Genomic DNA, 25508 nt, shown 5'->3' on the forward strand with positions numbered 1-25508 from the left:
TAAACAAAAAGGGATTGCTCACACACACACACACACACACACACACACACACACACACACACACACACACACAAAGGTGGGACAATCGTATTGCACTAAAGAGAAAGGAAATCACAAAACCTTCTCCACCAAAATCCCTCTTTACCCCCCCGCTGTGTGACAACCACACAATCCCTGAAATGGAAATGTCTCCACATCCTATAATACCAGGAACAAAGATCACTTTTAGCGCTATTATATTATCGCTGTGTCGAAGGAGACAGGGACCCGTTTGTGTCTCGCGGGGAGGACGAAAGGGGGGGGGGCAAGGGTTTTTAAATTCGATCCGCTGTGACGCCCCCTCGTCCTCCGCGGGGAAAGAAAATGCCCCGATTGTTGCAGTGGAAGCGTCCGCAACAAGACTCCCGTTTCACGAAGCGCCTCGAGAGTCAGAAGCTGCAAGACTGTGCCTCAAAAAAAAAAAGACAACACAAAAAAAAAACACGGGAGAAAGTTGCTGATGTGTAGCGACACAGAGGGCCTCAGAGTGCTTCACATCTACCAGATAACACACTCCATTTCCTCTCTCTGCTTCCTGTACACACACACACACACACACACACACACTCTTGAGTCATAGAACGACATATAAAAGTCTTTTCTGATCCGCTGGATTTTAAATCTGTCGATCTGTTGTTGGGTTCCGTTTGAATTTGCTGAAACGTACCGATAGTCGTCGGGTTGAGGCCGGTCCTGAACAATCTGAAAAGGATTTTTGACTAACTAATTGTATACTATTGTAATGTGTGTTACAGTTAAAAACGGCCAGCAGGTGTCGCCTATCTCACCACTGGGGGGGGGGTTGTCTGTGCGTCGTATTCACGCTTCCTTGTAGAGTTTCGCAAGAACAAGAACAGCAAGAGAAGAGTGTAACGTAGAGAACAGGCACCCTCAATAAAACGTGTTTGAACCGTATTCAAGGTGAGATATTTACGCTTGTTAGCTAAGGCTAGCAATAGATTGTAAGTCGTTGTTTGGTAGAAAACTGTCGATAGGGCCGTTATTAGCATTAGCCTAACAAGCTAACCCGTTGGTGAACGTGACCGCATGGTTATATTTTGGTATTGTTGTCGAGTTTGGACATTAGTAAAGTTTCGCAAGAAGAAGAACAGCAAGAGAAGAGTGTAACGTAGAGAACAGGCACCCTCAATAAAACGTCTTTGAACCGTCATACACTGACGGGAGGGCAAGATTTGCATAAAATTTGGTGAGCAAACGGCGATTGTGGAGCTGAAATTACCATTCGTGTTTCACCCTTATCCATCGGCTTCGCGGAGAAGAACAGAAGGCCACGTGACGGGAAGAATCCGACGATACGAAACGCATCACAATTCAATATATTGCGATATATCTTCCGATGCCGTAACCAAGGCGATATATTGCGATTTGCGCAATCTGAGCAGGGAAGTTAATATTTGCATTTATCTCACTGACAAAACAATATAAAAGTGCTTGCAGGATTCTTAGTTCAAATTCTAAATTAAATGTTCAAAATTCATAGTTTTTGAGAATCAATACGGTATCGGAGGAACACAGTAGTGCGTCAATATTTCCTGTAGAAGCAGCAGCAGCAGAGGAGCTTTTTATCGAAGCCGCATTCACTGCAGATACAAAGAGAAGTTCATTTATGGCTTCCTTTCCCCCGCCGCGATCAATTCTAAGTCTTTGCCTTCTGACCGCAAACAGTCGACGGGCGACTTCTCCCAGTGCGTCTCAGAAAACTGGATTTTCAAACTCTCAACCAGGACCTCCACATGTCTCTTGTTATCCTGAAGACCTTTTTTTCCTCTCTCTGTCTACGGCTCAAAGAGCAAATGTACTTCTGTTCTGCATCCCGTCTTTGAAATGAAAATATCTGCTCTCAACCTCCAGGAGGAGGTTCTCATTCAGACCCTCGTCTTTCTTTACTTGAAAAACAAAGTTATTGATTCATTTGAGTCTCCCTCCATTCAGAAATATGTTTTTCTTGTTTGTTCAGTGACCATATATGGACTGAGGAGGAGTGACGTAGAGACGGCGTATACGTCTCTGGTAGAGAGACCTGTCAATCACTGTGTAGCCCCGCCCCCTAAATCATCCCCTGCTTGACTCTAAATGGAGCATAATGTACTAAATGAACATCATGCTGTATTGAAGAAGACTGGAAACTAGAGATTGAGACCATAAACTCATGTTTACAATGTTTACTGAGGGAATAAATCAAGAGAGAAGTAGAGTCATTTTAGACTAGACTTCTATACAACCAGAGGAGTCGCCCCCTGGTGGACACTAGAGAGAATGCAGCTTTAACACTTGGAAGCATCGGCTTCACTCGACAGAACCGGAGGTTTCCGTCTGGGTCCGACAAAGAGTAAATTGATCAGATTCAATGGTGGCAAATGTGCAAATACACTACTAGTTCACCAGTCATCAAATCAGGAAAAGCAAAGGGTTTTTTTTACGAATGAAATGAAACGTAAATAGTTCACTTTCTGTGATTGGTTTGAACCAGAAGTTTGGTTTGCACCAGAGTTGGAGTCCGGCGTTCACACCGACCCAGACGTACCGCTCCAAAGACCTCAGACACCCGTCACCTGGTACAAGATCTCACCTCCTCCGAGTCCGTCCTCCAGCGCTCATCACGTGACTTACTAACCTCCAGCCTTCACTCTCTGACGGCTCACCGCCGCCTCTCCTCTCACACTCTTCCTCTCTCCTCTCTCTCCGACTCTCGTCTTCCCCAGATCTCCCCCACACCCACACACTTAAATACAAGAGATGGCTGCCCTCTCTCAGTCTCTTCTCCTTCCTCTGGAGACTTTAAGTGCATTAGGATAAGAGGCTCTCTCTCTCCCTTTTCTCTGTCGGCCTTCCTTCAGGCTTCCTCTCTCTCTCTCTCTTCCTCTCTCTCTCTCTCTCTCTCTCTCTCTCTCTTTCTCTCTCTCTCTCTCTCTCTCTCTCTCTCTCTCTCTCTCTCTCTCTCTCTCATCAGAGGACAGCACACTCTCGAGTGTATTTCCACGACGCCGGCTATCGTACGCCGGCAGAATCGAGCCTTCGCCGTCCATTAACGACCGGCCAGACATCCGGTCGATACTAATCGAAAGTTTCTTTGTCGCGACCGAAGGCAGGTGGTCCAACGCGACTGAACTCGTAACCAAAAAAAAAAAGGAAAAAGCTTTTGAGGAAATGATGCTTCAGAAAGCTTTTAATACGGCTTTTCATGCACCGGAGGAAAGAAAAGAGTCAACTGTAAGCCAGAGGACAGGATTTCAGCAACACGTATTCCAAACAAACAAAAAGCAAGAAGCCAGAAAAGACGTCAACACACACACACACACACACACACAATCATGAGATATTGAAGACGGACTGCAGACGGTCATGAGCAGCATGCTGAGGAGCCTCAAGCAGCACGAGGCTCATTTTTAATAAGCAGCTTCTTGTTGTGCCTCTTAGTTTCTTAACCCTCTGATCCCCAAAGCCGTTTTGGGGTATTTTTCGCTCCCGTCACATGTTCCTCTCTCTGTGGTGTTGATTTTCACTGCGATATATAAAAGTCCTGCTCCTCTGTGGAAACAGAACCGTCATGACCAGAAGCAGAGAGAACTAGAACATGTCTTCAGTGCAGAATAACACAGTTATGACGACGTCAATTGTTAAAAAGAAAAGTTGAATTTCTTTGATCATATATTTTACAAATTTGGCAAACAATGGAATCTATATATTTATTATAAAGTTTCTCTGATTTGTTGTCACATGACTGTTGGTCTCAGATGAATCATTCATGACTTCATAGTTTCACTGAGGAGCTCACAAGTTAATGTTTTTTTACAGAATCTGATTAAACAGTTTATTTGGGGTGGAATTTTAAAATGAGAACATGTAGAATAAAATGTGTTCGATGAAAAAAAAAAATCACAATTTTAAGCTTTGTTTTGTCTCTTTCTCTGATGGAAGCGTTTGTCAAATATGATGTGTTCACAGACCGTCGGAAAGATGAAAATCGAAAGATTATGACAGTTTTTACAGCTTCTGGCTGAGATAAAACGGTGCAGTTTTGGCGATTGTTTAAAAGGGAACGTGCTTTTCCATCCCGCCCACAGGTTTTGGAATCTCCTTGGAAATAACTGATATTGAGTTTTTGCTTCTTGTGACGTTTTCTATGAAGACTAACGGTACTAATCATAAGCTGCTGGTGTGAGGCAGCTCGCCTGTTGGTAAGTAGTTTGTTGTCAGCTGATCACAACAATTAGTTAAATAATCTACAAGTCGATACATGCATCTGAACCAGCACATTTATAGATATTGATGACTAAGACCTGATGGCAAGACAACAGACAATATTATCATTATTCAAATTTTTATTTTCGTGTACCTTTAAAATAATGCAACAAAGGCTGTGAGCTCAACAGGAAGTAAACCATCAGAACCAGCATCAACAGTTCTCTTTACTTTGCCTTCAATCACGCTCTCACAGTCCGCCCAAGTTCCATTAATTAACAAATTGCCCGACAACAAGCTGACAGGCGGATCGAATAAATAATCAGCGGCCCACAGAAATGGCGGCTGTGCACGATTCAAACTGCTCTGGATTAAATCAGCAGCCAGCTGCGTCTCGGAGGACGAGAAACTCCCCGAAGAGAGCGGCTGTTCAAGGCTGCACGTACAGACGTCAAGCAACACAGGAGAGGACAACACTGTGAGGGAATCAGAGTGAGGAGAGGAAGCAAGGGAAGGTATGAGAGGGGGATACGACAGAGAGATTCAACAACAGACAGAGAGAGAGAGAGAGAGAGAGAGAGAGAGAGAGAGAGAGAGAGAGAAAAGCCTCTCACTAATTAATAGGTGTCTGAATTTCAATTAACAGTGACCTCAATTTCTGTGAGGAAGAGAGAAAACAAGAGGGAGAACATGAAGATGATATTAAAAAAAGGAAAGGGGGGAGAGCTTATGTAAGAGGGCATCTCAGGGAAAACATTTTTGTTTTCCCCGTTCGCTCCGCTGATGGAACAATGCTTCCATTCTTCGACAGATATTAGCTTCAGCTCCGCCGTTCTCAGCGCTGGCTTGTTGCGTTGATGCCGCACAGCATTTCATTATTTCATAGGGTTTGTTTCCTACATTGTGTTCTCACACACTTTGTGCTATGACATGAAGTGTTACACGACAGACTAGTGGTGTAACGGACTGTTAATGCATCATTGATCCGTACTGATCCCCCTCACGGTTCATCACACATGTGAACCGCTGATTAATGACACAGTTTACCGTTAACCATCAGAGTGTAAATAAAGTTTTAACGTTAACCATCACAGTGTAAATAAAGTTTTACCGTTAACCATCAGAGTGTAAATAAAGTTTAAACGTTAACCATGAAAGTGTAAATAAAGTTTTAACGTTAACTATCACAGTGTAAATAAAGTTTTAACGTTAACCATCAGAGTGTAAATAAAGTTTTAACGTTAACCATCACAGTGTAAATAAAGTTTTAACGTTAACCATCACAGTGTAAATAAAGTTTTAATGTTAACCATCAGTGTAAATAAAGTTTTAACATTAACCATCACAGTGTAAATAAAGTTTTAACGTTAAACATCAGTGTAAATAAAGTTTTAACGTTAACCATCACAGTGTAAATAAAGTATTAACGTTAACCATCACCGTGTAAATAAAGTTTAAACGTTAACCATCACAGTGTAAATAAAGTATTAACGTTAACCATCACAGTGTAAATAAAGTTTAAACGTTAACCATCATAGTGTAAATAAAGTATTAACGTTAACCATCACCGTGTAAATACAGTTTTAATGTTAACATTACAGTCTAAATAAAGTTTTACCGTTAACCATCAACAGTGTAAATAAAGTTTTAACGGAGGTTAAACTTTATGATGTCTTCATTTTTTTATTTCAACCGCTCTGAAGTCAGTGTAAACCATCTAAAATATCATCTTTTTTACTTTCCTGTAGTAATTTATAGTGTTTTTTTTCTTCACAAAAACACAATTGTATTGTAACGATCCTTTACACCTCTACAATAAACACAAAATAAACTTCCATCTTCACAGGAAACAACTTAGTTTAGGTTTAGGAAAAGATTGTGGTTTGACGTTAAAATAAGTGCGGAAGTACAGAAGTTATGCGATAAATAATTCTCGTTTCATACAGCGGTCTCGTGTCTTTGTTTGAACCCATACGCCTCAATGAAACCAGCGCTAACGTTAGCCCACCGGCGGCTAACAGCTAACGTTACAGACAGCCGATATCAACACAGATGTTGTTGTTCAGCATCATCAGGAGGAAGTTCACTGCGAGTTTACTTTGAGGATTTAAGAACGCTTGTGACGCTTGTGCCGCTTCTGCGCGTAAAGCGCTGTTCCTCTACACATCATAGTGAAAATATGTTATAATGTGTTGAATTTTACAACGAATTCAAGAGCAAAGACAATGTCCACGGCTTTTTATAAAAACAAGTCAAGAAGAGATCCCTGGATTCTACGGCTTAACGGAGGAAAAGCAGCGGAGAAAACCCTTAAAAGTCAGGACTTTAGAAACACAAGAGAGTTCGCAGACATGAAACGTTACGTTTGAGACGTATGGACTACTGAGAGAGACGGTAAAATAAAGCGTCAATCAAACATGGAGCTTTGATGTCCACGGGGGGAGGAGGGGGGGGGGGGGTTATGAATCGATCGGTTTGCTTTTAAAGCCTCGACATTCCAACATTCTTGAGCTCTGCGGCACACAAACAAATTCCAGCTCAACATTTACGTGTCAGTAAAAGCTAAAAGCGGTGACGCTGCCGTGGAAGGTGGGAGACGTCAGAAGGGCTCCGTGGAGCTGAAGGGAGTCGGCTGGTCATTTCCATACAATGCAAATGTTGATTTCGAGCCTCTTTAAAGTGATTGGCTCCCACAGTGCTCTGGTCCCGGGCGACTCGCAGTCTTTCTCGGACATTTTACACACACACACACACACACACACACACACACACACACACACACACACACACACACACACACTCCAATCCATCCTGCTGATTCGCCCCGGGTTCATTGTCGTGTAGCAAAATATACACTCAATATACACACACACACACACACACACAGTCACGGTGGATCTGTTTAGCACTCGCACTGTTCGCCTCGGGCGGCGTGAGGCCGTGATCGATATCAAAGTCTTTGATGATCGCCCTCCTGAAAAGATATGAGCGCCCACGCACACGATTACAGAGAGCAGCATGCTAGCTACAATTAGACACACACACACACACACACACACACACACACTGAGGCAAACATGTATTATCTATTTGGGATTAGACACACACACACACACACAATCAGGCATGTTGCATGTCCCAGCTGCAGGCACAGAGCATACATATATATATATATATATATATATATATATATATATATATATATATATATATGTATATTTATATATATATATATATATATAAATATACATATATATATATATATATATATAAATATACATACATACATACATATACACACACACACACACACACGCATGTATGTATAATGATATACATTTGTGTTTGAATTGTCTAGTTTGCCCTTGTTTAAATGTGTTGCTTTGTCTTTGAGAGCTCTATTAATAAAGTTTATTAATTATTTATTAATTTTCTAATTATTTTAAACATATTAACATTATACATAGATACAAAAATCAGGATTCACCGACGGTAACTGAATAATAATTGAATTTAAATTAGATTTCACCATTTATTTGTTAGTATTATTATCAATGGTATTATTCTATAGTTTTTAAAGCATTTATTATTGTATTTTATTATTATTATTATTATTATTATTGCTTTAGTTTCAATTGTGAAGATTTTAAAAAGGCATGAAAACGTGCTGAACCTCCGTAAAGAGGCCGAGTCGTCGTTTCCTGCAGTTCGTCACGTGACCTACAGAAGCCACGCCATTGGCTGCCTTGCTGCTCCCACAGCGCCTCACGCAATCGCAACACAGACGGACGCATCGTAGTTTTACAACAATTATCACCATTTCACGGATCGGTGGCTGCAGCCGTAGAGAAGAACAGCAGCATATCAGCAATAGTGGCAACGCTGAGCATTGAGTGTGTGTGTGTGCGTGTGTGTGTGTGTGTGTGTGTGTGTGTGTGTGGTCATGTGTGTTTCTAACAAGCCGTGTCTGCAACCCCTGCACTCGTATCCTTATCACAACTACCGCCGCTGCATTCCTCCATGCTAACAACAGGCCAAAGGCGCTGGACTCGCTTCTTTCTCTCTCTCTCTCTCACGCTGTGCCTCCGTTTGTTTGCCCTATAAATAGGCCATTACTTTGAAATGCAAGTATGCCTCCTAAAATGCCCAGCCCTCACACACACACACACACACACACACACACACACACAAACACGTAGGAGCTGTCCTCCCCAAAGCCCACACTGAGCCCACCAACCCAACAACAGAGCCCAGATTAAACTCCTTTTTAAAGCTCCTGTCAGTGCGGATGGAGGGGGGGGGGGGGGGGGGCTGGTTGACATGCAGCTCCACAGTTTTAACATCGAGCGAGCGTCATGAAGGAGGCAGCGTGAGTCACGATAGATGTGGAGTTACCTCCATGCAAACTCCTCAGATTGTGCAACCCGTTAGTCCTCGTCACGTTCTAGCTGATTAACGGGAACTCAATCAGGCCACAATGTTGGATTATGTCGTAAGACTTTTAGCCCAAATTCTCAGATTCCATCTTCTCCAAAATTAATATTTGAGGACGACACCTTGAGATCTTTGGTTCCTCAACGAAATAAGAGAAAAAAATACAACGAGTTACAGATTCCCCCTCGAAAACTTCCCAGCAGTTCTCCCCATGACCTTCAATAAACATGTGCGCGTGATGACATAAATAAAATAGCTTTCGGTCTAGATTTAAAAAAAGCTTCTAACGAAAAAGAGTTATTGTGAATCTGCTGTTTTGATTTAAGTCTGGAAGGAAAAGGAATTAAAAGCTGCAGCTCTTATCTTTTACTTTTGTGTTATTTACATGTTCTGTAACCAGTGTAGCACTGAAGCACGGTGGAACGAGCAAGCTAGCTAACTAGTGGACAGGTGGCTAGTTAGCTAGCTTTGATGCTACACTGGTTACAGAAAATGAGCGGTTTGATGGATAAGCTAACTAGTGGACAGGTGGCTAGTTAGCTAGCTTTGATGCTACACTGGTTACAGAAAATGAGCAGTTTGATGGATAAGCTAACTAGTGGACAGGTGGCTAGTTAGCTAGCTTTAATGCTACACTGGTTACAGAAAATGAGCGGGCTGGTGGACAAGCTAACTAGTGGACAGGTGGCTAGTTAGCTAGCTTTAATGCTACACTGGTTACAGAAAATGAGCGGGCTGATGGACAAGCTAACTATTTCAACTTTTTTTTAAAGACAATTTTTTTTTTTTTACAACTACAGAGACCAGAAAATATGTTATTGTGATTTTTATTGACTGATATAGAAAATGCACTATTATTTGTGATATTAAAGGGAATGATACACTTTTTTTTTAATTACTTTGATTAAGTGTGCAGCACTTGTTCTATATGATGCATGAGGGCATCGTTTCAATGTGAACATTTAAGTTTTAATCTGCGACTTTTTTTTTGTGTCACAAAGATTATTTTTAATGGACCCTGAAATGTTGAAAAGTTTCTTCTCGTGTAAACATCTGAATGAATACATGAAAGCTATAACACCCGTGCACTGCGAGCTGTGGTTCACCGTTTCCGGAACATCCGTGAAGGCGTGCGCCGTGACGGAGTGCGGAGGTCGACGTCCTCCACTACTCCAGCAGGTTTTCACAGGTGACGATGACGGCGGCTGGAAGACGGTCGTCCTCGGCGGAAGCTGGCCTGTAAACCTCAAGGCCACCGCTTCAACCACCGAAGCGCCGCAGCCTGCGACTGTTACAAGTGCTTTTGAGGAGTCGCAGTCACAAGTTCAATTATTGTTAACGACAACGGTGAAGAAAAAAAGCTGCACGCTCCCTGAACGTCTGAGTAAAAGAAGATGGCGACGGTGGAAACGTTTTTTTGGCCGAATGTGAGATTTACAGTTAATTTACTGTTAATGTTCTGTCCGTGATCAGCGGTACTTCACCCTGAGAGGTCAGCTCATGCTCTTTAGTCCTGCAGTACAGCATCTAGTAGTAACACTACTTTAGTTTACAGCTGTGGGTCCCAACCTGAGGGGCCGGGCCTCAAAAAAAGGTCATCAGATCATTATCGGGAAATTTGACAAAATTGTTTCTTTAGTCTATATTACCAACAGTTAGGTTTAAGCAAAGGGTTGAATTTGGTGACTAGGAAACGACACAGTCAATGATGGTCTTTGATCAAACTCCAACCGTCGCTTCATGCTAAATAAAAAGGGCCTCGTCTCTTGGCGGTTCCTCCTGCAGGGACTGCAGCCCCCGAAAAATACATCCCAGGATTACTCCCCTCTTCTTTTCATGGGATTATCTTCAGCTGAGTATCACAGCCCTCCAGTGAGAACACGAGGCGATCAGACCTTACCAATTACTGAGCCACACTTTCCCATAAAGACACAACCCCCCCCCCCCCCCCCCACACACACACACACACACACTGAAGGCATACTATAGTTTCAGTGTCTTCTGCATCCAAACTAGGCTGCTGATGTAACAGCTGAACATCTGTGAGCCTCGGGGAAGACTGAGCCATATGCCACCCGAATTTTAGGAGCTGGATGGGGGGGATGTGTGTGTGTGTGTGTGTGTGTGTGTGTGTGTGTGTGTGTGTGTGTGTGTGTGTGGGGGGGGGGGGGGGGCTTTGGGTGGTGCTGGCAGAACAGAACGGGGGTCCGTGGAGCCTCCAGGGACCCCGAAAACCTCAAGGGGATTTGAGTTTAGAGTGGGAATTCAATTGTCTGTTATAATAAAAAAAAAAAAAATCTCAGTCAAGAGTTCTGCTCTTGTGAGGACAGGGAGGTTCAGGTCCAAAGATATATGTATGATGGGGGGGACCGGTGCCAAATTACCGAAAACGTACCCAAATGTGCATCTTCAGTTATTATTGTTGGCATAGTAACAGCCTGTCGGGTTATTTTAAGACGCTGAAAGGAAACAAAAAAAAAAAAAGGCCTCAGAACTGAACGTTTGCTCAGTGGAATAAGAGGCATTAAACAGAAGATACACGAGTACAACGATACTCAGAAGATATGTAGTGTTATGTACTGGAGTCTGCCTCCATAATAAATATATATATATATATATATATATATATATATATATATATATATATATATATATATATATATATATATATATATATATATATGGTGTCAGGTGATCTAGTACCTTGAAAAACAAACATACCCTGATTCTGTTTCTATGTTCTTATTATTTCATATATATATATATATATGAATACGAATTAAAGTTCAAAACAATGACCATTTCCATATGTGCACACAAGGAATGCGGCTCTGTGATTGGTGCGTCACAATAAACACGGTGTAATAGAATAGGAATATGAAACATGAACACTAGAATGTGACAAACAACTCATTAAGAGTCCGTTGTGACTCCGACTGTCCCACCATCGTGCGCGGCTCCTCGGAGCAGCAGACCCCGGGGTCCCCGGGACCACACCGTGGGGGGGGGGGGGTTCACGTTAACATGCCGTCTGAAGGGGGAACGTGAGTCCACACCAGAACCAGACCGCTGAACCGTCATGAGGACTGCACGCGTCGCGTCTTTAATTACAAGCCTTCGGTTCATTACGAGCAGAGAGAAGACACACACACACACACGCACGCACGCACGCACGCACACAAGCCGGTCATCTCCGCGCGCATCGCAGCCAGGACGCAAGAGAAAAACGTCTTCACGCGCGTCGCAGTTGTGGGGAAGTTAAATCGGTGCTCGCGCTGCATCACACCAGCGACAACACAAGAAGAAGAAGAAGCTCTCTATAAAAACACAAGTCTGTTTAACACGTGCACGTGGTGGAGTCAGGCAGCGCTGACGCACACACACACACACACACACACACACACACACACACACACACACGCGCGGGCTCGGGCGCACGCACAGCAATGAAAACATTTGAAAGAAAGCGATGCGATCTGGGGAAGCAGAGGTTCTCTTACCGTGAGGAAGAGGAGCAAGCAACGACGCAGAGGTGTGATGAAGAAATTATAAATCCTTAGTTGGTGCCCGCATTGTCGGACGGAGAGGAGGAAGAGGAGGAGGAGAGGAAGCAGGCTGCTTCTGTGAGGGAATAATCCGACTGTCAGTGACAATAAACCGGAGCGCGGAGGAGGAAGAGGAGGAGGGAGGAAGAGGAGGGGGGGGGGGGGGGGGGTGCTACCCCATCCAATTAGAAACAGCGGGATTGATTGTCACAGGAAATAAGAGCCGCTGCGGTCTGTCAGGACTTTGATTGGTGGCCGGGATTTTATTACGTTTAATAAAATAAAAATGAGTAAAAAGAGGAAATAAACATGAGTCAGAATCCTAGTGATGAAAGCGGGACACGTGCTGCTAATTACTGCTGTTATTGTTATTTACATGATGGTTTCAGCACGCGGGGCAGATTCTCCTCCCAGTGGAGGAGTGCTGTGTGATATGCAGAGCGGAGATTAGTGTCGCTGAAGCTCATTTGCATATTGAAAGAGCTGAAGCTGTTCCTCCTCCCCTTGCTGCCACCTAGAGGCAGCGAGAGGAACTTCAAGAAAACACAATTATATTATTTTTCCAACCATGATTCTTTAGGGTTATAAAGACAATATACGGTCGACTTTAGTGATGAAGACAGTTAACTGAAACACAATCTGACTGTTTTTAGATGTGAAACACCAGACGGCAACCTCTGGTTCTACGTAGTAAAGTGTGTTAAAGCTGCATTCTCTCTAGTGTCCACCAGGGGGCGACTCCTCTGGTTGTATAGAAGTCTAGTCTAAAATGACTCTACTTCTCTCTTGATTTATTCCCTCAGTAAACATTGTAAACATGAGTTTATGGTCTCAATCTCTAGTTTACAGTCTTCTTCAATACAGCATGATGTTCATTTAGTACATTATGCTCCATTTAGAGTCAAACAGACCATAAAGCAGGGGATGATTTAGGGGGCGTGGCTCATTTTTTTCATAGACTAATCAGAGGAGTCGCCCCCTGATGGACGTTAGAGAGAATGCAGCTTTTAACACGTGAAGCGTTGACTTCACTTTCCAGAACCGGAAGTTGCCGCCTGTGATTGAGGGATTGTCTCCACACGGTTCTCAACATGGCGACGGCTGAGCCGGCAGCTAACAGCGCTAACAACAACATAAGTGCAACTTCAATGCACTTATGTTATCTTTTATTGAATGTATTGTTTTATTTGAAGGTAATAATTCACAAACTATCATCCTCCAGATAGGAAACACCTCCGTGACACACAGCGTAGGCGCACGACGAGACGGTGACAGGACGTCTATCAGGCCCACACAAGCCTGTCTTTTTTGGGGTGTTTTTTTGGTACCAATATAAAGACTATATATGGGCACGCGGCCCTGGTGTGTCAGGGCTGAACCATCAGCGAGAGTGTGAGGAGAGAACAGTCAGAGGCCAACCCCGCTGTGTCCCCATCAACATAATGGGGCTGGTATGTGACTGTGTGTTTGTGTACTGCTATTGTTAACATAGTTATATTAGGACTGTGTGTGTGTGTGTGTGTGTGTGTGTGTGTGTGTGTGTGTGTGTGTGTGTGTGTGTGACGAGGAGCAGTGACATGTTGAAGAGGCCCTAAAGAGGCAGGAAAGAAAAATGTCTAAACAGGTGACTGACACACAAACTGGAATGCTCCTGATATAACTAAGCTGACAATGAGGGCAAGGAGATACAGAGGTGACAGAGAGACAGAGAGAGAGAGACAGACAGGTAGAGAGAGAGAGAGAGAGACAGAGAAATACAGACAGGTAGAGAGAGAGAGAGAGAGAGAGACAGACAGACAGGTAGAGAGAGAGAGAGAGAGAGAGAGACAGGTAGAGAGAGAGAGAGAGAGAGACAGAGAAATACAGACAGGTAGAGAGAGAGAGAGAGAGACAGACAGGTAGAGAGAGAGAGAGAGAGAGAGAGAGAGAGACAGGTAGAGAGAGAGAGACAGGTAGAGACAGACAGTTAGAGAGAGAGAGACAGAGACAGACAGATAGAGAGACAGACAGGTAGCGAGAGAGAGAGAGAGAGAGAGAGAGAGAGACAGGTAGCGAGAGAGAGAGACAGAGAGAGAGAGAGAGACAGAGAGACAGGTAGATAGAGAGAGACAGGTAGAGATAGAGAGACAGGTAGAGAGAGAGACAGAGACAGACAGGTAGAGAGAGAGAGAGACAGAGAGATAGGTAGAGAGAGACAGAGACAGGTAGAGAGAGAGACAGGTAGAGAGAGAGAGAGACAGAGAAATACAAACAGGTAGAGAGAGACAGAGAGAGAGACAGAGAAATACAAACAGGTAGAGAGAGACAGAGAGAGAGACAGACAGGTAGAGAGAGAGAGAGACAGGTAGCGAGAGAGAGAGAGAAACAGGTAGCGAGACAGAGAGAGAGAGAGAGAGACAGAGAGAGACGGACAGATAGAGAGAGACAGAGAGAGAGAGACAGAGCGAGAGAAAGATAGAGAGAGAGACAGAGAGAGAGAGAGACAGAGCGAGAGAGACAGAGCAAGAGAGAGACAGGTAGAGAGACAGGTAGAGAGAGAGACAGGTAGAGAGAGCGACAGAGAGAGAGAAAGAGAGAGAGAGAGCCAGGTAGAGAGAAAGCCAGGTAGAGAGAGAGAGACAGAGCAAGAGAGAAAGAGAGAAAGACAGAGCGAGAGAGACTGGTAGAGAGAGAGACAGAGAGAGAGAGATAGACAGGTAGAGAGAGAGAGAGATGTTAGATAGATAGATTGATAGTTGTGTTGGTGAACACTGCCCTCTATTGTTCAAAGCTGGCATCACTATTTAAAAAAAAAACAAGCTGTAAATTCATTTTTACAGTTTTTCACAGGTTCCTCAAACTGAACCTTCAGTTGATGTCACGTGTTCCACACATTCAGGATCAACTCAGTTTGTCACCAAACAAACACAGGAAGCATGACAATGCATATTCATATTCATATGAATCTATTCAGTACTAAACAAGATTCCATCACCACCAAAACAATGGCAGCTCTTAAACAAGCCTAATATTCACCCTTCGTTTACCAGGAAGTACCAGCTGGTGTCAAAGTAAAAGCATTTCAGTATAGGGGGGTATATCCCCATGACAGTTGGAAAGAGGGTCATTCTCAAGCTTTTCCCTCCAGAGTTGGATTCTGGTTCTGGACGCGGCTGAGAAAGCTTCTTCTTGACTGTAGCCGTTGGGCCGGAGGGTGACGTCCACGGAGGGGATGGCGTTCATCGCTCGTAGATTTTGTTTTCTCCACTCGGCTGGCAACTTCCCGTCTAACATCAGCAGGGGGGCGATGCCAGCGAGGAGGTTGAAGGTCGCTCGTGTTGGTGGGTTTCGAGCAGCCGGTGATCAGGCGGCAGGTGCTGTTCGGCGCTGGGTCAAGTCTCTTGGCATGGGTTGACCTCTCCCAAACAGGACAGAGGAACAGCACAGGCCCATTTGGAGCTGGTCAGCTTCCGTAGAATGTTGTTTCGGGAACCGACTTTGGATCGTTCTATGTTCTTCCTTTTCGTGAGTTGTCTGAACAGTTCAACATCATAAATGACTGCAGGATGACTTGAACTGAGAAACGTCCGAATGAAAAGAAACAACCATGTGGTTATTATAGATATTATTAAAGATGTTTTGGACTGTGAGTTCCCTGAGCTGCCAGCAGAGAGCGCTCTCTGACCACGAAACAACCGGCTCTCTTTGTTTTCGCTCAGAGGCCGAGGAAGCTGAGGAGAGATGAAGACGATGAGCAAAGCGGAGATAATCTACACTCAGGTGTTCATCCAGATGCTGACAGCGTGTGTGTGTGTGTGTGTGTGTGTGTGTGTGTGTGTGTGTATTGTTGTGTAGCTGTGACAGACTGACTTGTATATTTCACACACTCTGCCTGTTTTAAGCTTCTTTTGTGGATGTTTTTAATGTCTAGCAATGCAACATAATATTGTCTTTAGTCCGAGTTTATATTAAACATAATTATTCCTCGTTTATTGGCTTCCTATGTGTTGTTTTGTGAGCCTCTGTGTTCGTGCTTGACAATGTAATATAATGTAATACATATTAATTTGTTCTGCACGCTTTGTAAAGGGTAAATATTGCATAACTTTGTAAATGTAATCTTATATTCTTATTTTATTTTGGGACTACAGATGAAAAATAGCCTCTTGGTGCATTCACAGGATATGTTTTATTAATATGTTTTATTAATGTGCGCTGTCCCCAAGCAAATAAACCAATAAATTAAATAAAGTACGGAAGTCACGTGACACACAGCGGTCTACTGGGTTAAAGAGCGGCATCCATTTCCCCTCCCCCATCCGCCCTGTGGGACTGTGTTCATGATCACATGAATTACGTACAATTTAGTTTAGTGGGATTATCTGCGAATTACAGTACATATATTGTATGTAGACGTAGCTCCGGACGCTGTATGAGAACATTGTGTTATATACAACTATTATGCAACACCAAACATGTTTTTGAGGAAATACAATACGACAATTTATATTTCTGCAAATCACGGGATATGCTGAATGTCGACATTTCTGAACTAGAAATATGTTCCATGAACACGTTTCATATCGGCCTCGTACCACGCTTACTTTAACGTACAATACCAGGAGGTTAACGTTGTGAAACAATTGATTGGTTTAGGCAACAAAACTACTTGATTAAGGTTAGAAAATGACATCATGGTTTGTGTTAAAATAATAACGGGACAATGGAACCTAACGGATGTAACGACGTAACTAGCGTCGATGAACGACAATCGTCCTTATAGCGGACTTTCTCACGTAACGTTACGTAACAAGCGTTAAGTGAACGTTGACTTAACGCTAACGCTCGTTACTTAACGAGCGTTGAGTCAACGTTTACTTAACGTTGACTCAACGCGCGTTACATAACGTTACATAACGAGCGTTAAGTCGACGTTTACTTAACGTTTCAAACGCTAAACAAACAGTAGTCGTGTTAGTTTGACTCGTCCACAAAACCTTCCACCTGCCTTTAGTGGACCTTCTCACTTTTATACTCAACATTAAACCCAATAACGTTCATGAACTTGATTTACTTCATCGTCACTTGTCAGAAGTTTACAGAAATGTACAATGCCAACATTTGAGGAAATGTTGTTAATAATCATAATCCGACGAGTTGCAAAGTGTTGATACTAAACGCATCAGAAAAAGGTTCATTGACAACGTACTGTATGTCTTTGTTTTCCTACAATATCCATGATATCTGCTACAACTACATATTTATGAACTTTTTAATGACTCAAAACATGTGTGAATCATTTAATGGACTTGTGTTTTTTATTAGTTTGTTGTAAATGTTGTTTTTTTATTTCTTTCTGATAGTTTATTTGTCATGTTGTGTTTTTTACCTCAGGGCCACCGTATTTTATTTACCTGGGCTGCCAATATCAGTGGATTCATTACATTGTCTGCCACCTGTGCTCACGCATAAACCTCACACAACTGTTCTCAAATTCATTTTTTGGAAGAACCAAATCTTAATTTCTTTTAACTCCTCATGCTGCTGAATGCTGGGGAATAACGCCACGAGGGATCCAAATCGTATCACAAAAGCTTCCAGTAAAAGCTTTGTTCACTCTCCAAAAAACAAACAAAACGGGGAAAGTCATAAAAGTCAGTGTTGAAATACAAACGGAAAAACAAAAGACAGCACAAAAAGCAATTTATTTGTCTGCGTAGGTGAAACAAAGTAAATGTAAAAAGGCTTTAGAAGAACATGTCACCTTCAAAGAAAGCAGGAAGGAAAAACAAATAACGAAAATGTCAAGATGTCAAAAAAAGATTAAATGTGAGGAATGAATGCAGAATCTACACAGAGTGAAAAAGGACAAAAACAAGTCTCTTCGGAGAGTCTGAGGAGCGACTTTAATGAAGTCGACACCTCGGTGTCAATAAAGATGAGGTCCAAACGCTTCAAAGTGGAGCGTCCTCTCCGTCACAACAAAGCAGGTGCTGGCTGTGTTTGCTCACACTTTATCATTCAGCTGTGCCTCTCCGGTTCTAAACCGGTGACACTGTTTGGATTTGGACTATTTACCCAACAATTAGTCATGAAACCGGAGCGGTGAGCCGAGCGCAGCCGGGGCGAGTCCTTGAAAGACCTCGCCGCCACATCGTCAGCTTGCTGTGGCCTGAAACGGCTGGAGTGAAGTTTGTTCATCAGTTTAGACACTACACTTCATCTGTTTCAAGAGTTAGCTGTTGAATTAGCTCGGCGGGTAAGGTGGCTGTCTATCACGCTCCAAGGAACAGGACTCGGTAGCTCAGCGGGGAAACGAGGCTTAGTGGGAGCAGTAGTCCTTGCTCGTATGAATGACTCTCTTTAAGTATGCTCATCCACTTTGCGCTGCTCGACTGAGAGCAACAAATGAATAAGAATAGAGGTCCCACGCTTTGCAGGGCTTACAGATGTAAGACAGTAGAAGTCCTGCTTTCTACACGCTTGCTGCTCGGCTTTCTTTTCTGCTGCAGAGACCGCAAGACGAATTTACTGGGACGTTCTGCTCAAAGCACATATTTAGATGTTATCTAAATTAGCTACTAAATTATTTATGGTATTTGTTAAACCTTCCTTGTGTTTGTTTTGACCTGCATAGTGCACTGCATAGTGGATGGGATTTCACAAAGAAGTCAACGCAGCTGTTGCATTAAAACACAGATACACCGAATGCGGACATTTTTGCATTCGGTCGAAGCAATAGCAGTACAACGAGCGACTCGCAGAGCAAGTGACGTAGTCTATCAAGCCCCAGTTATTAAAAGTTACGTGGCATAATAACAAGTATAAAAAGCGAGAAAGTCTTCCAAGGACGGCTGTGTAAAAGAAACAAGACTTTCACCCAGGAGACCAGTGTTGGTGACCATGTGAAATCCAAACAATACGTTGACTTTATGCTTGTTAGGCTACATTGTTGAGCAGATTACATAAATTATGTTGTTTTGTTACGTTGTTTCTTTATGTTGTTTCTTTGTTGTTTCGTTACATTGTTTCGTTACATTGTTTCGTTACGTTGTTTCGTTACGTTGTTTCGTTACATTGTTTTGTTACTTTGTTTCTTTATGTTGTTTCATTACATTGTTTTGTTATGTTGTTTCTTTTTAATCTTAACCAATTCATTTTGTTGCCTAAACCTAACCAATCGTTTCACGACGTTAACCACGTGTCGCTGGCGACTTAGTTGAGTTTAGACGATCCCAGAAAACTGATATTTGAATCTTTATTCAACCAGACAATCAACCACAATTAACCATTTAACTCAGTTCTTAAAGACTGTTTTTCATAATAAATATCTCAACCGACGCAATTTAAATTGTTTTACAACTCTCAATCATTGGTCAGCTCAAGAGAGGTTCATACAGTTCCTGGTTTAGTTGTTACCGGAATAACCAAGCAGACAGAGGCAGTTGGTAGCAGTTGTGGATGGTTAAAAACGACAGCATTACTGTCCTTTTTGGTTACCTGTGCAAAATCTACTGTATGAAAGCATGCCATTGATTTCTGTGTTTAAAGTTGCTGTTTTAATTTACTTCTACTGGAGACATTTTAATTAGCACTATAGGATATGTTTGAATCAATCCTGCAGCAATAAAGTAATAATATATATATATATATATATATATATATATATATATATATATATATATATATATATATATATATATATATATATATGAAAATGGTCATTAAATAGGTTATTACTAATTCTGATGCATGCTAACAAACAGCTCACTGATGTTGGAGGATCTCGTGGCTTCAGTTGTTTCATTAGAGCTGGATTATGGATGGATGAGATGCTGTCAAAGAAAAACAACATGAAAGAAGTGTCTGTTATTAATAGGTGATTTGAGATGAAGGAGAAATGTGTCCTCATCCATAACAGCGATTGCTCTGATATGCGTTAGCTCACAGTAACGTGACGTGACGATTGCTCCCTTGTAGCGTTGTTAACTCGTTAATTCCCCTTCAAAGATGTGAGGTTGATGGAAAAAGCCGCTCTCACTTTCCCCGCCATCATGTTTACCTTCTGCTAATCCAATCAGGAACAAGGTGCCACATGAGAGAGATTAGCTCTTTAAGGTTGTGTATTGAGCTGAAGGCAAACACGTGGAAGGGAGTCAAAAAGCTCTTCTTTTACCTTTGGCACAATGCAGAAGACACTGGATGATCACCTGCTGATCAAATGTTATTATCTAGATTCTCCTCCAAGGTTAAGGGCAGAGGAAAGATGGCGGTTTGGTTAAGATTATTGTTAAAAAAAACATTTGTGGTCTCCAGCGTCAAAGTCCCAAAGTCTATTTTCAACATAAACTTGAAACATAGGTTTACTTCGCTTTTAGTTTGAGGCAAAAAATGTTGTTTGGGTGACAATAACAAGTACATTTGTTTCATAAAATAACTACGCTTGTTGTCTAACTGGCGCTAGTAAAGTACGGAAGTTAAAAAAGGTGAATAAGCCAACGTTTACGTGGTTTCACACAACCTACTTTCTCGCTCTTATACTTCTTCAGGTGCTCTGACTGTCTAATAATGACATGAAAGGTTTGCGTTGGAGTCGGTTGAAGGTCTGGTGGGTTTCATGCGGGGCCAACGACCAAGAGTCGGTATTTGACGAGTTGGGGGTGAGAACGTTTTACGGGACTGTCAGGGCTGAAATACCTCAACAACTACAGGATGGATTTACATAATATTGTGTACGGACATTTGTGTTGCGTTAATTTATTTGATCTTTTGAGCTTTTTGTCTGGCGCCATCATTAGATCCACATTTTGATTTGTCCAACACTTATTAATTAATACCTGCAGAACCAATAGCGTTCCCATCGGCCTCAGCTGTTCTTTGTGTTTCACCTCTCATTGGCGAATGCTAGCTTGCTAACATGCTAAACCAAGATAGCAAACATGGTAAACATTAGCTAACAACAGTTAGCATGCTGACATTAGCAATTAGCTTAAAACACCAAGGAGCAGAAACACAACCTCACAGAGACTCTGTAGCAACAATCTTAATACAGATCTTTTATTGTTTTTGGGGGTTTGACAGAGTTGGACATCTTATAGTTGGAAAATAAGCTTGTCTGTGTTCTCTGGTGGACAAACTACGCTTCCTATTAAAGCTTATTGGCTGTATTCTTTCCCTTGGCACACACTTTTCAAGCATTCTTCCTCTGGTTTCAGTACTTTCAGACAGTTGCTGTCCTTACTGTCCAACGGCCTTTCTGTAGCGAGCTGTTTCGAGCTACTGAAGAGCTAATTGTCGGACCCATCAGAGGCGCCCATCATTCCTCGCTGCATACCTGACTGGCATTTTATTTACGCTTGTGTTTATAATATCGTAATAAATTTCCCCCATGAAGTTCCTAAATTTTATGTGAAAATCCTTCATGTGGTTTTTTTCTCTCCGAAGTCGTTCCCTCCGGTGTGCGTTTGTCGTTTCGGCTCTACTGTTCTCTGAACACCGGAGGCCGTCCGTTAACACCCGGGTGGAAAGGATGAGTCTTTATAATGGATTTGTTCTAATAAATTGTTATAATGACTTCTGGTGTTACATTTTAATGCTCCCGTGAGCTGCTCTCGACATATTTCCAGGTACTTCGCAAAGATGTATTATTGAGAGAGTGCTACACTAAATCTCATTATCATTAAAGTTATTATTTCCAGCGTGCCATCCGCACTGCCGACAGTACTCTGAGCCAGCTTTAATTTCTCTCTTTTTTTTTTAATCTTTAATTTCTTTTAGCTCAAGGTTTTGTTCCAATTTCCCCCCAAAAAAACCTCCTTTCTAAATTTCCATTTAGAAATCAACTCAAAAACTGACAAAGTTGATGAAATATATCCTGATATTCGTCTGACTATGAAGCACAATGATAGTTGTTACTTATAGAATATTCAATAAGATACTCTAGCTCGTAAATACCAGCATTAATTAAACTTAAACCTAAACTTAACCAGACTTTAACCAAATGACCTGTTTGTGAACTTCCTTTCTGGAATGGTTCCTTACACAAGTCCGTACAACAACACCATTACAGCCTCAACATGCACCGGTGCGTTTGATATAATTGTGATTCTGATATCACCTGGGGATGGGGGGGGGGGGGGGGGGGGGGGGGGCGTCGAGGTGGAACGGGATCTGACATCCAGTCACCTCACATCTATAAGAGGAAGCGAAATGAAAAAGAACAGACATCAAACTATGAAGTTCAATAAAAGTTTGTCTCATGCAAAACATCATCCTCTCCTCCTTTGAAGCTGTTAAGTGTTAAAGTCTGTTGAACCTAATTCACTTTGAAGTGTGTGCATGCGGGCCATTGCGTGTGTGTGTGTGTGTGTGTGTGTGTGCGTGTGCGTGTGTGTGTGTGTTAAGTAGCTTTTGCTTATAGGTGTGTGTACATATGGCATAAGGGTGAGTGTGCGTGGATGGATGCGTTAAGAGAACACATGCACACAGTGTATTAAATCAAAGAGTCAAGGTTGGTCACCACATCAAGGCCACAGTGGCTCCATAACAGTGTTTAATGATATGAGGATAACGGCTTTTTCAAGAGGTGGGTGGGGGGTGGGGGGGTATGTTGGGTGCGGAGTTGCTTCAAAGACACTCCTAATGCCGCACGGCCTTATGGGAATCCAAATTACTGCTCAGGGCCGATACTGAAATCCCCAGTTAGGAGGAAAGAGGCGGAGGCAGACGGATGAGAAGCAAACAGGAAGAAGGAAAAGAGAACGATCACAGACGCTCATTCAGAATCATCCCACAGAGAGAATAACGGGAGCCATGTTGCTCATTGCTCAACACACATGGAAACACATAAAAAACACAGCTTCTAGCAGCCACCACAACGGTGGCTTAGCTAGTAGCCAAGGCACCCTTTAGCGTCTGTATGAGGCGCACCGGACGTTAAACTGTCACGAATGTCAAAACCATCCGAGTCATTATCAGATGGTCAGAGCAACTGACGTCGTATAAAGAGTCCTCTAAAGGCGAGAGGGAGGGAAGAAACATAGCCAGTGTCTTCTAGCTAGCTAGCTAAACAGCTGTATGCTGTTAGCTAGCTAAACAGCTGTATGCTGGTTAGCTAGCTAAACAGCTGTATGCTGGTTAGCTAGCTAAACAGCTGTATGCTGGTTAGCTAGCTAAACAGCTGTATGATGGTTAGCTAGCTAAACAGCTGTATGATGGTTAGCTAGCTAAACAGCTGTATGATGGTTAGCTAGCTAGCTTGCTAACTCACGCCTGCTATAATGCTACCCTGGTTTCAGGAAATGAGCCGAAAGAAGTTGTCACTCATCTGTTGTTAGCAATGTGTGTTTTCCTAACGCTGTGACAAAGAGTGTGTGGAAGAAGCTTGAAGTTGGTCAATGTCACTCACTCACTCTGTCTCTCTACGCTTCGTAACGCTACGTTCGCTAATCGTTTTAGTCGTCGCTGCGAAACCTCTCCTCTGCGAGTCCGCGATTTGCTGCGAGTCGGTTTAAATTGCACAGAAGTTAGCCCGGTCCTACAGACAACCAATGGAAATGGTACACATAAAAAAAATCATCCAGCTACGGTGATTTGATTGAGGATGTCCGTCCCACTCCTATTTTATTTCTATGGCCCGAAACCTTCAGCATCAAGTTACAACACAAACAGCAGAGGGCTTCTGCCCAAGCATGAAAATATGACGAGTGGGATGAATTCATTGGTCACTAAAGTCCTCTTGGAACCATGAATGTCTGTCTAAAATGTCTCGGTACTCCCTCAAACAGCTGTTGAAGAATTTAGTCCGGGCCGACGCGGACGTCCGTGTGCTTTCATTAGAAAGTTAATCAAAAACAAACGCAATAAAAACCATTTTTAGGAAACATGGCTGCTATTTTCAAAGGCTGAGTACCTCTCGCGACGTTATATCATTCTTTACGCTTTATTGCAGAAAAAATACACACCGCTGATTATTCACACAAGAGCAACTATGCTGCAAAACACATTTGGTAAATGAAGCTTTTAGCAGATTGTGGTTTTCCATAGTTACATTTAGACGCCGTGCAAGAACATTTTCACTCTCTAATCCCAAATCACTCATTCTTTTTCTGTGTGGTTTGTCCGTTTAAATGTTGAGTTTAAGATGTGACCTTTTGCACAATCGACAGCCCTAAAAAAAATGGCGGCCGTGCTCCGATCTGACCGCCTTCATACGGCAGAGCTCCACGTCCCGCTGTCAGTTGTCACTTTAGAATGAATTAGAACATATTAATACAGCTGATCAGACAATGATGTGATATTTGACTATACAACACGTGGCTGTGATTTAACGTTTTGTATTCGGAGTGCTCAGGTGGGATATTCTCTCCTATTACGGGTCAAAAAAAAGAAGGTGTTTATTCCAAAGTGCTCTGCAGGAGAAATGAGATGTTTTATTCATTTAAAAAAAAATATATAAATTCATTTTCCTTCCCACAGCCATCAGAAGCTCTCCTCTCTCCTGCTCTTTTACTGTCCGTCGTCATTACCATTATTGCGTTCTTCATCACAATCACTGTCACGGTCGACATTATCGCCGCCATGATTACTGTCATTGCCGCCACCGCAGCCGCCGCCGCCGCCCCCACAACCATCGGCACCAGATGAATAATAAGGACCAATTGGCCGCGGATCCGATCTTTAAAACAAAAGTGTCATTTTGCACGACACACACACACACACACACACACACACACACACACACACACACACACACGTTGGTCTCGTGTTGGAAAGACACACTGCAGGTGGTCCAGTGTGTTCTTCATCATCATCATCATCATCATCAACGCTATTGTCAACATCCTCATCAGCAGTGAGTTAGCGTATCACATCCCACGGCAGCGGTCAGCCCTCTGATTGTATCTAACTGCACACACATTATGGAATTCTCAGTGCAGGAATGAGTCACAGACGCATATTTATTTATTTTTTTACCATAAATATGCACTAGTGTTAGAAAAAGCCACACTATGTCCCAATAGAATTTCATTAAAATGCATCGTAGATGAGATATATATAAATACACTCTGAATTTATTGGCAGCTATCCATCTGTCCTTGACCCTGGAGATATGTGTGTGTGTGTGTGTGTGTGTGTGTGTGTGTGTGTGTTTAATGCTGTGTCGACACCAAACGCGAGTACACATTTATGAACCCAAAATAAACAGAGTTTGCTGTGATTTAATTGCAATATAACAAATAAAAAGGGATGCAGAAATAACTACGTAATGATGCAGATTTGACAAAAGTCTGAATTCATGTTTTGTTA

At 42.5% G+C, this 25508-nt stretch overlaps 1 protein-coding gene across 4 annotated transcripts in view; it reads right to left on the reverse strand.

The window, feature by feature from the left end:
• The window catches only part of pcbp4 (poly(rC) binding protein 4), a 102140-nt gene extending 89819 nt beyond the window's left edge, over positions 1 to 12321 (reverse strand). For all 4 annotated transcript variants that reach the window (XM_068722058.1, XM_068722059.1, XM_068722057.1 and 1 more), the window contains exon 1: positions 12177 to 12321. The gene's annotated coding sequence lies outside the window, so the exon portion shown is untranslated. The remainder of the gene's footprint in view (positions 1 to 12176) is intronic.
• Between the last annotated feature and the right edge of the window lie 13187 nt (positions 12322 to 25508).

This window comes from Cebidichthys violaceus, unplaced genomic scaffold (assembly GCF_023349555.1).
Source record: "Cebidichthys violaceus isolate CVI_PGR_0920_01 unplaced genomic scaffold, fCebVio1.0.p SCAF_29, whole genome shotgun sequence".
NCBI lineage: Eukaryota > Metazoa > Chordata > Actinopteri > Perciformes > Stichaeidae > Cebidichthys > Cebidichthys violaceus.